This window comes from Vicugna pacos, chromosome 6 (assembly GCF_048564905.1).
Source record: "Vicugna pacos chromosome 6, VicPac4, whole genome shotgun sequence".
Classification (NCBI taxonomy): Eukaryota; Metazoa; Chordata; class Mammalia; order Artiodactyla; family Camelidae; genus Vicugna; species Vicugna pacos.
Window position 1 is genome coordinate 28,452,289 of NC_132992.1, and position 13,054 is coordinate 28,465,342.

General features: G+C 43.0%; 1 protein-coding gene across 17 annotated transcripts in view; it reads right to left on the reverse strand.

Moving 5' to 3' along the window:
* FMN1 (formin 1) overlaps positions 1–13,054 on the reverse strand; it is a 432,624-nt gene that overhangs the window by 112,124 nt on the left and 307,446 nt on the right. The window lies entirely within an intron of this gene.

Here is a 13,054-nt window from a genome sequence, read left to right on the forward strand (position 1 = left end):
GAGGTGCATCATGTGTGACAGAGGAGGAGCAGGCAGAACTCTCATGGGAGCAGGGCTCCAGATCAAAGCCAGGGACCAGCGAGCTGAGCAAAGAGAGGTCTGAAGAGCAGGCTTTCGCTCAGCAGGGCAAGATTCGCCACTGTCACCCTATTCCCCCACGCCACCCCTCCCTGGGGCTGGAAAAGGCAACATTCAGATGCAACCATCAACCAGAGAGAGTGGACTGCAAGCCAACTTCCAAGGCTTCTGCAGCTAAGAAGACGGTTCAAATGAACTTCTCGGCCTTTTCACACTCAGCATTTGCCACACTTCGCAACTGCTCCCCTTTTTTAGCGTCCTCGTCTCCTAGACTGCGAGCTACTTGAGGTCAAGGACTGAAAGTCCTCCAGACTCCACGGCAGGACACTTCACACGTGAAGAGCCATTAGCCAGAAAACGCCCATGGCGGTCAGTGATGATGAGCGTCTCCTAGTGGAGCGGATGTGCTCCTCTCTTTGCCGACATCAGAAGGTTGGCCTTCTGAGACAAGAGACCCAGGCAGGCCTCTCGGTCATGCCATCAGCTGACTATGGGAATCCATCATGCCTGGTGCCTATTGCAGTCCTGGAAACGGGACTGAGAGGATTCTCTTGAGATCCTATTTCTCCTCAAAATGAGAATGAACTTAAAAAAATAATCTATCTCCCTCCTGCCCAGCCCAAGGCGTGGTTCCAACATGGCCATCAAGTGGGAAGCAACAACAACGAACAATGTTGCCTCTAATCGTCCAGAACTTTCTCTAAGTGCACTGAGGACTGTATGCTTAAGGCGGGGAGACCTACATTGGAAAGTCAATCAAATTTCTGATTTTGCCCTCTGAGCACTCAGAGCACCACATCGTAGACACTTGAGAGGCCAGTGCTGAACAAACCTGAGAAGGGACGAGTCACTCTAGGCAGGAGGACCGCAGCCCTGGCATCGGAGATGGAGAGGAGGGGCGAGGAGAGACAGCCTGAGGTTTGTGGGCAAAACTTAGTGTCTTGCCTTAGCACACCATTTACCCGTCACCTCGGCCTTCTGATTGTCACTGCTGTGTCCCAGCCCTGGGTGAGAGTCCATGTGGGTCAGGCTCCACACTGGAGCAGCCAGGAGAGGGCTGAGGACTAGGGCACTTCCAGGATTATCAAATTCTCAGGAGGAGCCGTGAGACTATTTGAATATCTAGCTGGCAGTAGCTTGCTTCCACCAGATCACTAGCAGAAGAGGGGGAGCATTTGGTATCATCACCTTAAAAACTCTCCTACGCAGTGAACAGCATGGTTGCAGTCTCTAATCTCTGCAGGTAACTGTGTGCAAATGACTAAAATAATTTTGCTTCAAAAGTATACAGCAGCCGTGCGAGAGGCACTTTAGATCACGTGGGATTCAACACACAGGCAAGCTAAAGGCATCCCAGAGGCTTGGTTATTTCATTCAGCATCGAGGCAAAGGTGGCTGCTTGCGGGGAGAGGCAGTCACAGGGCGAGCGGAGCAGTCCTTGGGAGGATGAGCACAGCCAACAGCCACCCCAGAGGGAGGGGGAACGTAGGAAAACAGCACAAACACGAGGGGGGTTGTGCCAACAGGCTTGCATGTCCCATGCGTACAGAATTATAAAGGGACAGTAATTTGCACAGCTGGAGTACTGGAAAGAGAATGCACACAACTGGTTAAGTCCTAAACAGTGTGAGAAATTGTTGTTTAAAGAAGAAAGGATGACTCCTCACTCCACCCTCCCCAGTCTCTGGAAGATACACAGAGACAGGAGTGTCACACAGTACAAAGGGCTTGTATTACACAGAAACTGTTGCTCAAAGAGGGACTTACACATAGGAACAAAATTTAAAAACAAACAAACCACCACCATGTATCACAGTTTATCCAGCCAGTGGTTTTCTTTATCCCTTTGGCTATTACTTTAGATATTTTTGCTTGGAATTTTTGTTTCCTGTTTCCCGACAGCTCATTGATCTTGGTTGAGTTTGGATGATCGCAGTTTGTGGGAAATAATCTAGGCTACTTTTCTAGCTTGTTCCTCCTTAGATGGCTCTTGCATGTTGTCCATTTAATATTCATGAGAAATACACACACACACACACACACAGACACACACACGGTATTCTAATCTTAGAGTATATGAAGTGTGTCCCTGGAGAAGTTATATAAATCCAGGGGGAAATGTCATTATTCTAAATTAAGACACGTGATGTTTCAAATCAATCCACCTGAAACATGTAACCAAAACTCATAAACTTTAACCTAAATTTCAGATTTTAGTTTCTTATCTATATTTTCTGGAACACAAAACTGGTAGATAAACTAGCAACTTAAAAAAAATATTATTTTCAATGTGATTTAGAAGTAGCTCTTAAATCTATATATTCCATCAGCCCCTTCCTCAGCCCTACCTCAATCAGAAAGCACTTTTAAGCATAACCACTCAGGGTGCAACTGGTCAGATGTATTGTCTCTGTTATTCAGCAGTTCACAGTTAAGGCGGTCAATGATGGTAACCCTGACAAGCACAGAGAGAACACAGACGAGTGCAAAGGACAAATCTGGGTTCCATGGGACCACCATTACCTGCTGGAGCAAAGAAGAGTCTTTAGAAGTCGGTCTTTAAAACATGCTTTACCCTCTTAGGGAAAAAACTCAACTCTACGGATTCATGGTAGATTAAAATATGCCAGCAGACACCTTCCTGGCAGCGGAGGACCACCTGATCTTCCGCCCCGGCAGAGGGAGCACCACTAACCTGGCCATCCAGGGACCAGAGAACAAAACATAATCCACGAGGAAGGTATGCAGGACTTAGTGCTGGGGTTTTAGAGTGAAGAATTTTATTGAAGCCAAGCGTACTGGAAAGGAGACACCCAGGTTTCCAATTCTGTCAACTTTCTGATAACTTATTCCTTAAAAGGTGTAAAATAGTTAAATCCAGACCCTAAATTGAGCAGCATTTTTACTGACAATATGAATGTGGCAGCTTCAACTTTCTCTTCTCTCATGCCTATGCCGGGGAAGTTAATTTTTGAGTTTTTCTATTCTAGTGCACTGAACCATATTTAAAATTAAAAGATTATAAGGTTGTAGGAAAGGGCCTAGGAGAGTAGGTTGCAGGCAAAAGGAGCGAGGAAGAGTCTCCATTCCAGCAAGAGCAGGGAGTGTTGAGTTTTCAGGGGACTGATGCATTATGGCTCCAATTCCAAAAAGAATATTGTAAGAGAAGTGGGGTAGAAGCTGCAGCAAAATAGGAGTTTATGTGCTAAAAGACGAGTATGAACATGAGAATCGGTTGGTAAGGTGGGTCTGCGAGGCCACTATTTTTGAGGCTGTTTACACAGAGAAATAAGGATGCTTCCTTAGAGGGAGACTGAGGAGAGTGATGAAATCTCACTCCCTGGAAATACCTTCTGTCCTGAAGAATTTATAAGGACCAGAGCAAACACATTTCTATTTTGCTATTTGCCTGACCCCTAAAGGCAACACTGATCCCTGTTCTGAGGGCAAACACTAATGGTCAACCTCACAAATCTTGACGGACTAAGTCAAATAAAAGCCAGAACCTATTAGTTAAGACTCAAGACATCAAGGGACATGAAACTGAGGAACAATCAATTACACTCTGTGGTCACCTGCCTCCAGGATGGCCACCATCTATTCTTCCCATCCTGGTAAATGTGCACTGCACTTCATTGAGAGGTAGGGTCCATTGCTCCATGCTTTTGAAAATGGGCTGGCTTGTGACATCTCTGACCAAAAGTGACATGATGACTTATCCCTAGCCTTTAAGAGGATTAGCAATTTCTGCCTTTGTTGAGGGGGAACATCTGCTCCGGAAAGTTTCGCCAGTCACTATATAAGAAGTCCAACTAGCCAGAGACCACTACGCTGTGAGGAGGACCAAGCCATGTGGAGAGACTGCATGGATGAGGAGATGTCCAGCCACCCACAAAGTGTGCCATCCATGCCAGCCCAGGATCCAGACATGTGTATGAATTAACTCATCAGATAATTCCAAATCCAGTCACCTTCTGACACCAACCTTATGGGAAACCCAGAGTAAGAACCACTCAGTTGAATCTAATCAATCCACAGAACTGAGATGCACAGTAATAAACTGTTATTTTAAGCTACTAAGTTTTGAGGTGCTGGTTAAACAGTAACAGATAACCAGGCTACACCATATGGATTCTTAATGCCAACAGGCTACAATCTCCACCTGCAGATATAAATTCCAGAGGCAAAGACTGTGTTCATCTTGCTCATCACTGTATCAATAGCAAGTAGCAGAGTGTGCCTGGAACAGAGTAAAACCTTAATATCTAATAAACAGTTTGCACAGCTCTATCTGTACTGGTATGGGAAAAGAAGGACTCACAGTCAACAAATTATCTGAGATGGATCTAAATCTAACTTTGCTTAAGAAATGTAAGTCACAGAAACACAAGAGAACATAAGGGGAGGGTTAAGGGAAGGCAGACAGCAAGTATATATGCACATTACCATGTTAGCTCTTGTACTAGGTGGCTGACATGTGTTTGCTGATTTGATCATGACAATGATCTTATGGTACTGGTATTATTCTATCTTTGAGACGAGAGGCCTCAGCCTTGTTTGGATGAAGTAAGTTTCCTAAGGTGAGATAGTTAGGCAAGGGATTTGAACTCAGGTTTATGTAATTCTAAAGCCGGCTCTCTTTCCACTACAGTCTCCCAGGAGACTACAACAGGAACAATAAGAAAACAATTTGAAAGAGGTGCCAAACCCATCCCTTGAATCTCACCCAGGACCATCTAGCTCCATTAATTGCTGTCAACATGTTGGAACCTATTTTACCACACAAAGCTCAGACCAATTACCATTAATGCCACAGCCATGACTACAAACTAGGAATCAAAGCCAGCGGAGCTTAAGTTTAAGAAAGCAAGTGATCACGCACATATATTATGTTAGCAATTAGGCTTAATCCTAGAGTCATGAAACCAAAGGGAAGATATTAAGGGAAGAAGAGTAACCTCCTGGGAGGAATGGCAATTTCAAATATAGTTTTATCTTTAGTGGATTTCTGCATTCAACCTACTTGAATATATTATGCTCCCTTAGAATTATTACATTAAAGTTACTCATCCCACATTTCATTTATTTCAGCAGGGAACTGGGATGGGACGATGAGCTCAGCAGGCAGATGGTTTGTTCATTTCAATGAATAATTTGAATGTCAACAAGTCGGTAGATGATAGGGAGAGAGGGGAAGTGGTAAATTAAAAACGTCCTGATGCCAGACTCTAAGATGGAGCGAGGATGTGCTATCACGGACCAACGCTTCAAGAAGCTAAGCACTTAGCTTTTGCTGATTTTATGAAATGCCATGAACTGACATATATTTCCTATAGTTAAAAAAAAAAAACCAACCCACAAACCACTGTTTACCGCTGTTAAAAACAGTTATCATCTACTCAAATACACAGTTTTTATTTCTGAAGAAAAAGAGTAGGAATCAATATAAAACTTAAACACAAACACAGGTGGAGAAAGGCAGATACAGTTCTTCTCAATTCAAAAGATTAACAAAATGATTAAGGCATTAAATGATCACATTCTCTAGCCTCAGTTTGCAACCTTTCAAAGTCTCATCTTTCTCCCATCTGCTAGAAAGCAGAGTTTCAATGTTCTGGCAATTAACAGTTATCAAGGATAGTTAAAGTTGTTTGCTCTAGTGGTACTCGCTGTCATTTTCAATCACCTTTAGCCACTGAAACAAGGCACTTGGACTGTCTGTGAGTCCCAAGGATCACGTGTTTGTGCTTCCACTCAGTGGCCCCTAGGTGGTAATACTGTTGATTTGGGTTGCCACGAAGCTATGTCATCTTTGATGGAATTACGCAAATACTTTCTATCATTAAGATGTAATTCTAGAAATTACAATTACACTTTAAAATTAAAATTTTAATGGCAGAAAAATACTGTAGAAAAGCTCATGCATATCTGGTGCCTTTTAACTTGTATTAATGCTACTTCCCTGATCCGTCCTCTAATTGCATATATGATGATCTACAAAAAAAGGAAGCTTCAGGTCTTAGGGAAATCCAGCTTATAGTCTTTGTTTTTGACACTTTTAGAGGAGATGACTAGATGAACATGATTTTCTCCCTGATACTTAGGCCGTTTTACTGTAATTATTTAATTTTTGCCATTTGAACTTGGAACAGCAGCTATTCGCAGCTCTGGGAAATAAGACTTCTGTGACTGACTTTCTGAGCTCCATCCTCTGAACCTTCTGATAAAATTGTGGTAAGATGCCTGAGAATGTAACAGTAACTGATACATACAGTGCCAGGCTCTGTGCTAAGTGCTCCACGTCCATTATCTCATTCAGTCCTGGGCTCCCACTAGTGCTGCACAATTCTTCCAAAGCAGAATGAACCCCACAGAAGAAACAGACCTGTATTTTTTGAAAGAATGAAGAGATCTTTCCAGAGTTGTACGTGATCTGCAAGACCACATATTATATAATACATATTCTGCGCAATAACTCCCAGAAGGCATTATAGGTGTTAAGTTCTTCCAACATGAAGACAATAACTGAGTAATTCAGAGAGAAGTCATGTGATAGCAATCAATCACTGATGAAAACCTCAATGACAGTTGTCAAGAATCCAAAGAGGAAGTCGTGGCTGAGCCAGCAATTTCACGAAGCAATTTATCATGAAAACAACTATTATGCAAGAATGCAGAGCTCAATACCGATTCCATAAAATACTTAACTACTTGTCACCACAATTCTTTCCAAAATACAAATGAAACTTGTTAACTGTTGGGGGAAGTAGAACGGGGTCTCTATCAGGACTCCAGGAATGGGAGTTGCTGGAGTTAAGCTATGGTGGATGAGTCTGCTATTCTCACATTTTTCTCATTTAGACAGTAAGAGGAAGTCTTATTTCAAGTTAGCCACCAGAGTCTTGGGACACAGAAAAAGTAAGTGATTTTCCAAGTTTTTAGAATGGCAACGTACCAACATTGGGATTAAGATCACACTGACCTTGAGTAAGTTACTGAAATTCTTATACTCAGTTTCCTTAATTGGAAAGTTAAGGATAAAAAATCAGCCTCAAATCACTGCTGCAAAGATTAAATGAAGTACTGCATTTTAACTGTTGAAGTCAAGAAGCTTTCTGAAGATCAATAGCAGGGTAAAAGGACATGAAGCTCACCAGCCCACCCCAACGCATCAAAAATACATCTGCACGTGGATTTCAATCCTCATTGAAAACTAACTGGAAACTGGCAGAAGGACTTCTGTATAACCAAGGCTGAAAGAAAGATAACATGTGTAATTGCATAGGAAGGGAAGAAAAGTGATTGGCTTGGGACCTGTGCTCTTGAGAAGGAATGCAGAGAAAAAGGGAGATTGCACTGGTGGACACCCATTCTGGGAAGTGAGCGAGCTGAACACAGACTGGTTGTCCCATTGCTGGAGTCCTACTGGGGGAGATGAGCCCTTTTGGCTTGTTGGAGGCCTGCTGGGACAACAGGAGCACAGCACTGGATCTGGGGCAGCCATGACCAGGGAGAAGATTTGACCATGCGACGGAGAGGTGACCTGATCCTGTGGCAAAGCCTGGGCGGGAGGGCCGGCAGTGGCCATTGTTGGCACTTACTCAAGCAGTGCATCAGAAGCCACCCAGATCTCTGACTGCAGCACTCCACCTCAGCTCACCTGCTGATGATACATTCTCAGAGTTAACTGTGGACCCCAGCCTGCCTGCTGTGTGGCTCCACAACAGGCTGGTAGAAACTGGGGTCAGTGACTGGCTGTGAGGGACAAAGGGGACTTGCACCCAAGGCTGTGCTGTGTGGAGCGAGGGAAACAATTGTGGGTGCCTGCACAGGCAGAGCATCAGAGTCAGCTCAGGCCCCTGTGACCGATGAGCTGAGAGTCTGCACGGACCCTACTTGCTTCAGCACCCCACTCTGGGGCAAGGGCCCCACTGCAGGGAGAGAGGAAAACACACACTTAGAGGGAAGAAGCCAGCTCAGGCCCAACCCTTAGGGCTTCTGCTCCAGCTACTTGGGACCAGATCTTGCCACCAATAGGGTGGTGATGACCACTGAGCAGAGGGGAAGTCCTGCCTCACTTCCAGCTCCAGCTCTAGCCCCTCCATCCCCAGCCTCACCCCCTACTCAAAGTGATAGCTGCCAGCACACCCTGGGGAAAGATATGACTTGTCTCCAGGTCAGATTCAGCTCTCCCACCAAAGGCACTGGGCCCATGCAGTCTGTAAAGGATGCTCTCGCATAAGAACACACCTTCAAAACTGTAATAGGTACCTGTCTCACAAAAATTCTCACAGACAGAAAAGGCAGAGAAATTGCTCTCGATTGAAAAAGCAAGAGAAAAATCCCTGAAAAAATAAACAATGAAATAGAAATAAACAATTTACCAGAAAAAGAATTCAAAGCCTTGGTAATAAAAAATGTTAGGGAACAGATGCACACCATGAAAATTTTAGGAAGGAACTAGAAAATATAAAAAAGACCCAATCAGAAATGAAGAACTCAACAGCTGAATTAAAAAAGTCACACTAGATGGAATGAGCAACAGACTAAATGATACAGAAGAACACCTAAGTGACCTGGAAGATAGAATAATGAAAATCATCCAATCAGAACAGCAGAAAGAAAAACAAATGTTAAAAAATGAGAACAGTTTAGGAGATCTCTGGGAGAACATTAAGCAAACCAACACTGACACGATAAGGGTCCCAGAAGGAGAGAGAAGAGAAGGGGATCAAAAAAGTATTTGAGGACATTATGGCTGAAAACTTCCCAAACCTGAAGAAGGAAACAGATACCCAGGGACAGGAAGCACAGAGGGTCCCAAACAAGATGAATCCAAACAGAGCTACACCAAGACATGTCATAATTAAAATGGCAAGAGTTAAAGGGAACTCTAAAGGCAGCAAGAGAAAAACAAAAAGTCAAAAAAAAGGGGGGGAGGGGGAGGAATCCTCAAAGCTATCAGCTGATTACTGAGTGACACAATTTATTCGGAGCGCTGAAGGCGAAAACCTGTCACTTAGGATACGCCACCCAGCAAGAGTATCATTTAGAGCAGGAGGAGAGATGGAGAACTTCTGAGATAAGCAGAAACTAAAGGAGTTCACCAGTGCTAACCCTATCCTGAAACAAAGGTTAAAGGGTCTTTTCTAAGCGGAAAAGAAATAATCCACAGAAAAGAAAAATATTCTACTAGGAAAGGCAAATATATAGTAAGACCTGAGGACCAACCACTTAAGCCAGTACAAAGAGTAAAAGACAAAAAATTCAAAAACAACTATAATTATAACAACCAATTAAGGGGTAAACATGAAGATGTAAATTATAACATCAAAACATGGGGGAGGGGAGTAAAAAAATGTAGATCTGTTAGAATGTGTTTGAACTTAAATGGCTAACAGTTTTAAACAAGTAGATATATTTATAAGTCAACATATATGATGAATCCCGTGGTAACCACAAAACCTACAGTAGATACACAAAAACTAAAAAGAAAGGAACGCAAGTATACTAGTAAAGAAAACCATCAAACCAAAAGAAGAATCCTCCCAAATCCCTGTCTGAACTGAAACCCAAGGGAAAATTTCAACCAATTGGTATTTCTCATGGAGGGTGATGCTGGGACAATAGCCACACTCCAAAAATAAGGCACTGTATTTTACCAATGCCTTGCGGTTCACATGGTAGTTTCACATGACCTCACGTGATCTTCATAATGACACTATACAGGAAATATTACTATTCCCATTTTACAGAAAAGGAAAACAAGGCTAAGAGAAATTTTAAAAACTTCCCCAAATCACACACAGAAGTGGTGAAGCCAGGGTTCCAACCTAGGTCTTCTAACTTCAAGCACAGTGCTCTTTCTGCTACATTCTGAATAGTTAAAAAAAAAAACCCAAATAATTTTAACTGAAAAGTGTACATGTAGCCCTGATAGGAAGATTAAATAGCACGATTCTATCTCAGTATGATGACTGAAACTTCAGAAGTCACTAAAACCCTGCTTCTCGGGGACACAATTTAGTCTACTTCAAGGTTTTCTAAAACAAGCCAATGAAATATGGAAAGAGAATTCACAAGTGGACAAGATGGTCTGTACATAGGAAGAAAGAGCCTGGCTCACTTGGCCCCATCCCCTACTTCTACCTGGGATGTTTCTCCTCATGGGAAAAGGGTCATTGTAGTTGTGGCCCCATAATCTCAAAGGATCTTGAATTCTGCCACAAAGAAAGGGAAAAGAAGGCATCACATTGACACCAACACCACCATCATGAGATGGGCCCTAGTAATACTTAACTGCTTACGTGGTTAAAGTCCCTACTCAAAGTGATAATAATGTTAAGGAACTGTCTGTGTTCCACTAAAGCATTCTGTCTCATAAGCTTGGAGCTGTCACCGAGTTCGTGTGTGTGTTTCTAAATCTCTGCTGCGCTAGACAAGACCCAGATAGAGTTATCAATCCGTACCCTACACTTCCCTCCAAACCCAACCACCACCATCTCTCTTTCACCTGTATGTAGTTCAGAGACATTGCTTAAAGACAGGAAACAAAGCCTTTCTTTCAAAAATTAGAGTTAAGGCTTCAGATCCAAACACCCATGGGAGAGATTAGATCCTGATAATAGTCTTGAGGTGGAAACTACTGATGACTGGACCTATACTAGTGTTAGGTTTAGAAGACGGTGTGTGCTGGGGTAATCTGAGAGGTAGATCCTTACTCTCTCATCCTGTCTGCTTAGGAAAGAGTCCATCAAAACACCTAAGACATCTGTGTAATGAAGAAGTAAGAGGACCCAAATGAAATGGAGAACAGGATTGTAAGGCAACAGGGAACAAAGGATGAAGAAAGGACAGAACGTTGTCCATTTTAGAGCAAGAGGTCTCTTCATGGACACTTCAATTACAGACATCACAAGAGAGTGACAGAACCATGAGCAACATGAACGGAGGCAATGTAAGTCCAGGAGAAATAACTTGATGGGGTGTGTGTGTGTGCGTACGTGTGGGCAGGATCTTACTGTCCGGGGCTGTTGGGAAGGGATGTAGAGGAGGAGGACCCTAAGGAAAGAAAGCAGGGTACTAGCTCACAGAGCTGGCTCTCCATTCATGAGGGAAGGAAAGTACAGGAGGCCCTCGAAAGTCTTCCTAAGCCATCCAATCTGGCACCCGCAGGAGGGAAAGCTGTGAGTGGGAACATTTAATTCCAGTTCTTTGGAAATTAAACCTAAAGGGCTAGATTCAGCAGGCTAAGGGACCCCAAATGAGGCCACAATGGGGAAGCCCTAAACGGGGAAGCAATCTTGAGAGAAAAAATTTAATCGCAAACACCATAGACAGTTGATAAGATAGCTTTTCCCACCTTGCAAGGATTAATGCTCTGTTACTTCAGTGACCTGGAAATCACAACTGATTATCTTAATTCTTGGCTATTTGATGTTCTTTGGAGGCATCCCGACTGGTTCTTTTTAGAATAGTGACGTACACAAGAACTCACTTTGGCCCATGTAGAGTGTGTGTTCCCCCAGTCATAGTTTGTCCTTCCACAAGCTCTAAAGAATGTAAGAATCAGTTCCTTCCACAGGTCACACTGTCCAGATCGCTGTAACCTAAAAGCTTGAATACGGTGACTCAGATGGTTTTCTTTCTACATTCTGGGGGTTGAAGTGATTATCTAATAACTACTCCTATTCTCCTGTTTACTAGGGCTCAGTTATCAACTGAATCTGAGCTAAATCTAATCTGAGCTAAATATTTATGAAGAATGGATTATACACATATCTTCAAAATAGATAGATGTCTTGATATCGAGGGGACCTGACCACAGGCATGCATTGTAGACCAAAAATGCATCTTACCCGATTCTGGCATGATTTACACAACACTAAAAGGATTTAAATAGGAAACCCATGTGGGGGAGAAGGAAGCCTGAAGGCACTTTACAAGACTCAGGCTCTTTGTTCATTAATTCAAAAAATAATTATTAACACCTATTATGGACCAGGCTAAGCCTGTATCATGTCAAGATGAGAAAATGAATAGGTCCAGACAGTTCCAGCTATCAGGGGTACACAGCTATGCAGATAATTCTCTTTGCATTCAATGTGTGAAATCAGAGGTTTTCTTCTAAGCTTTGTAAATTTATCTACTCACTTTTTACTAGAAAACAGTTCTCGACATTAGAATATCTTTCATCCCAGCTGGTCAAAGACCCTTAGAAGATAGCTGGACAAAGGAAGACTAGCATGGCTCATTCAGATTTGCTTTGATTTGGGGCTGCTCAATGATGCCAGGTAAAACTAATGGAGAATGAGAAAAGGCCAAGGGTGGGAGGGGGCTGGTATGAGCGCCAGTGTAGGTTCCAGCCCTCCCTGCCAAGGCTATAAATACAAATGACCAATTTAACAGCATGAAAAGACCACCCTAAAGATCTATACCCAGGATCTAATCAGTTGTTCTGCGCCTTCTTTCAATTACAGGATCCCTGCCATGTTTATGGAGACTTTTAATGTGAGCATCACATTTTTGAAGGCCATATCATTATGACCATGTTTGATCTGAGGGTGGGAAAACACGGGCTCACATAACGCCTGCACAAGGTCACGCTGAACGGAGCTGTAAACTGGAATCAATAAGAGCCTACCGTGGAAAAGAAAAACCACGTAAAGGATAGGGCTCAGTTGCCGTGGAGACCGCAACTCTGAAAGGAGGTCCCATAAAAATGACTTTGGATTCTGCGCAGGAAATGAAATTAGTTAAGATCAAGGACCAGAGCTGTGTCAAGTAACACTATTCTGAGACGGGAAGGATGATAAAAGACCCAAGGACGCACAGATCATCTCCACTTGAGTGTGGCAACAGGATATGATTTACAAAGGAAAATTAATTCATCACGATCGTTAGGAGAACTGAGCTGCAGCTCATATGAAAATTAGCCTAACCGTGAATCAACTGAGTCACAACACGTGTGTGTGAC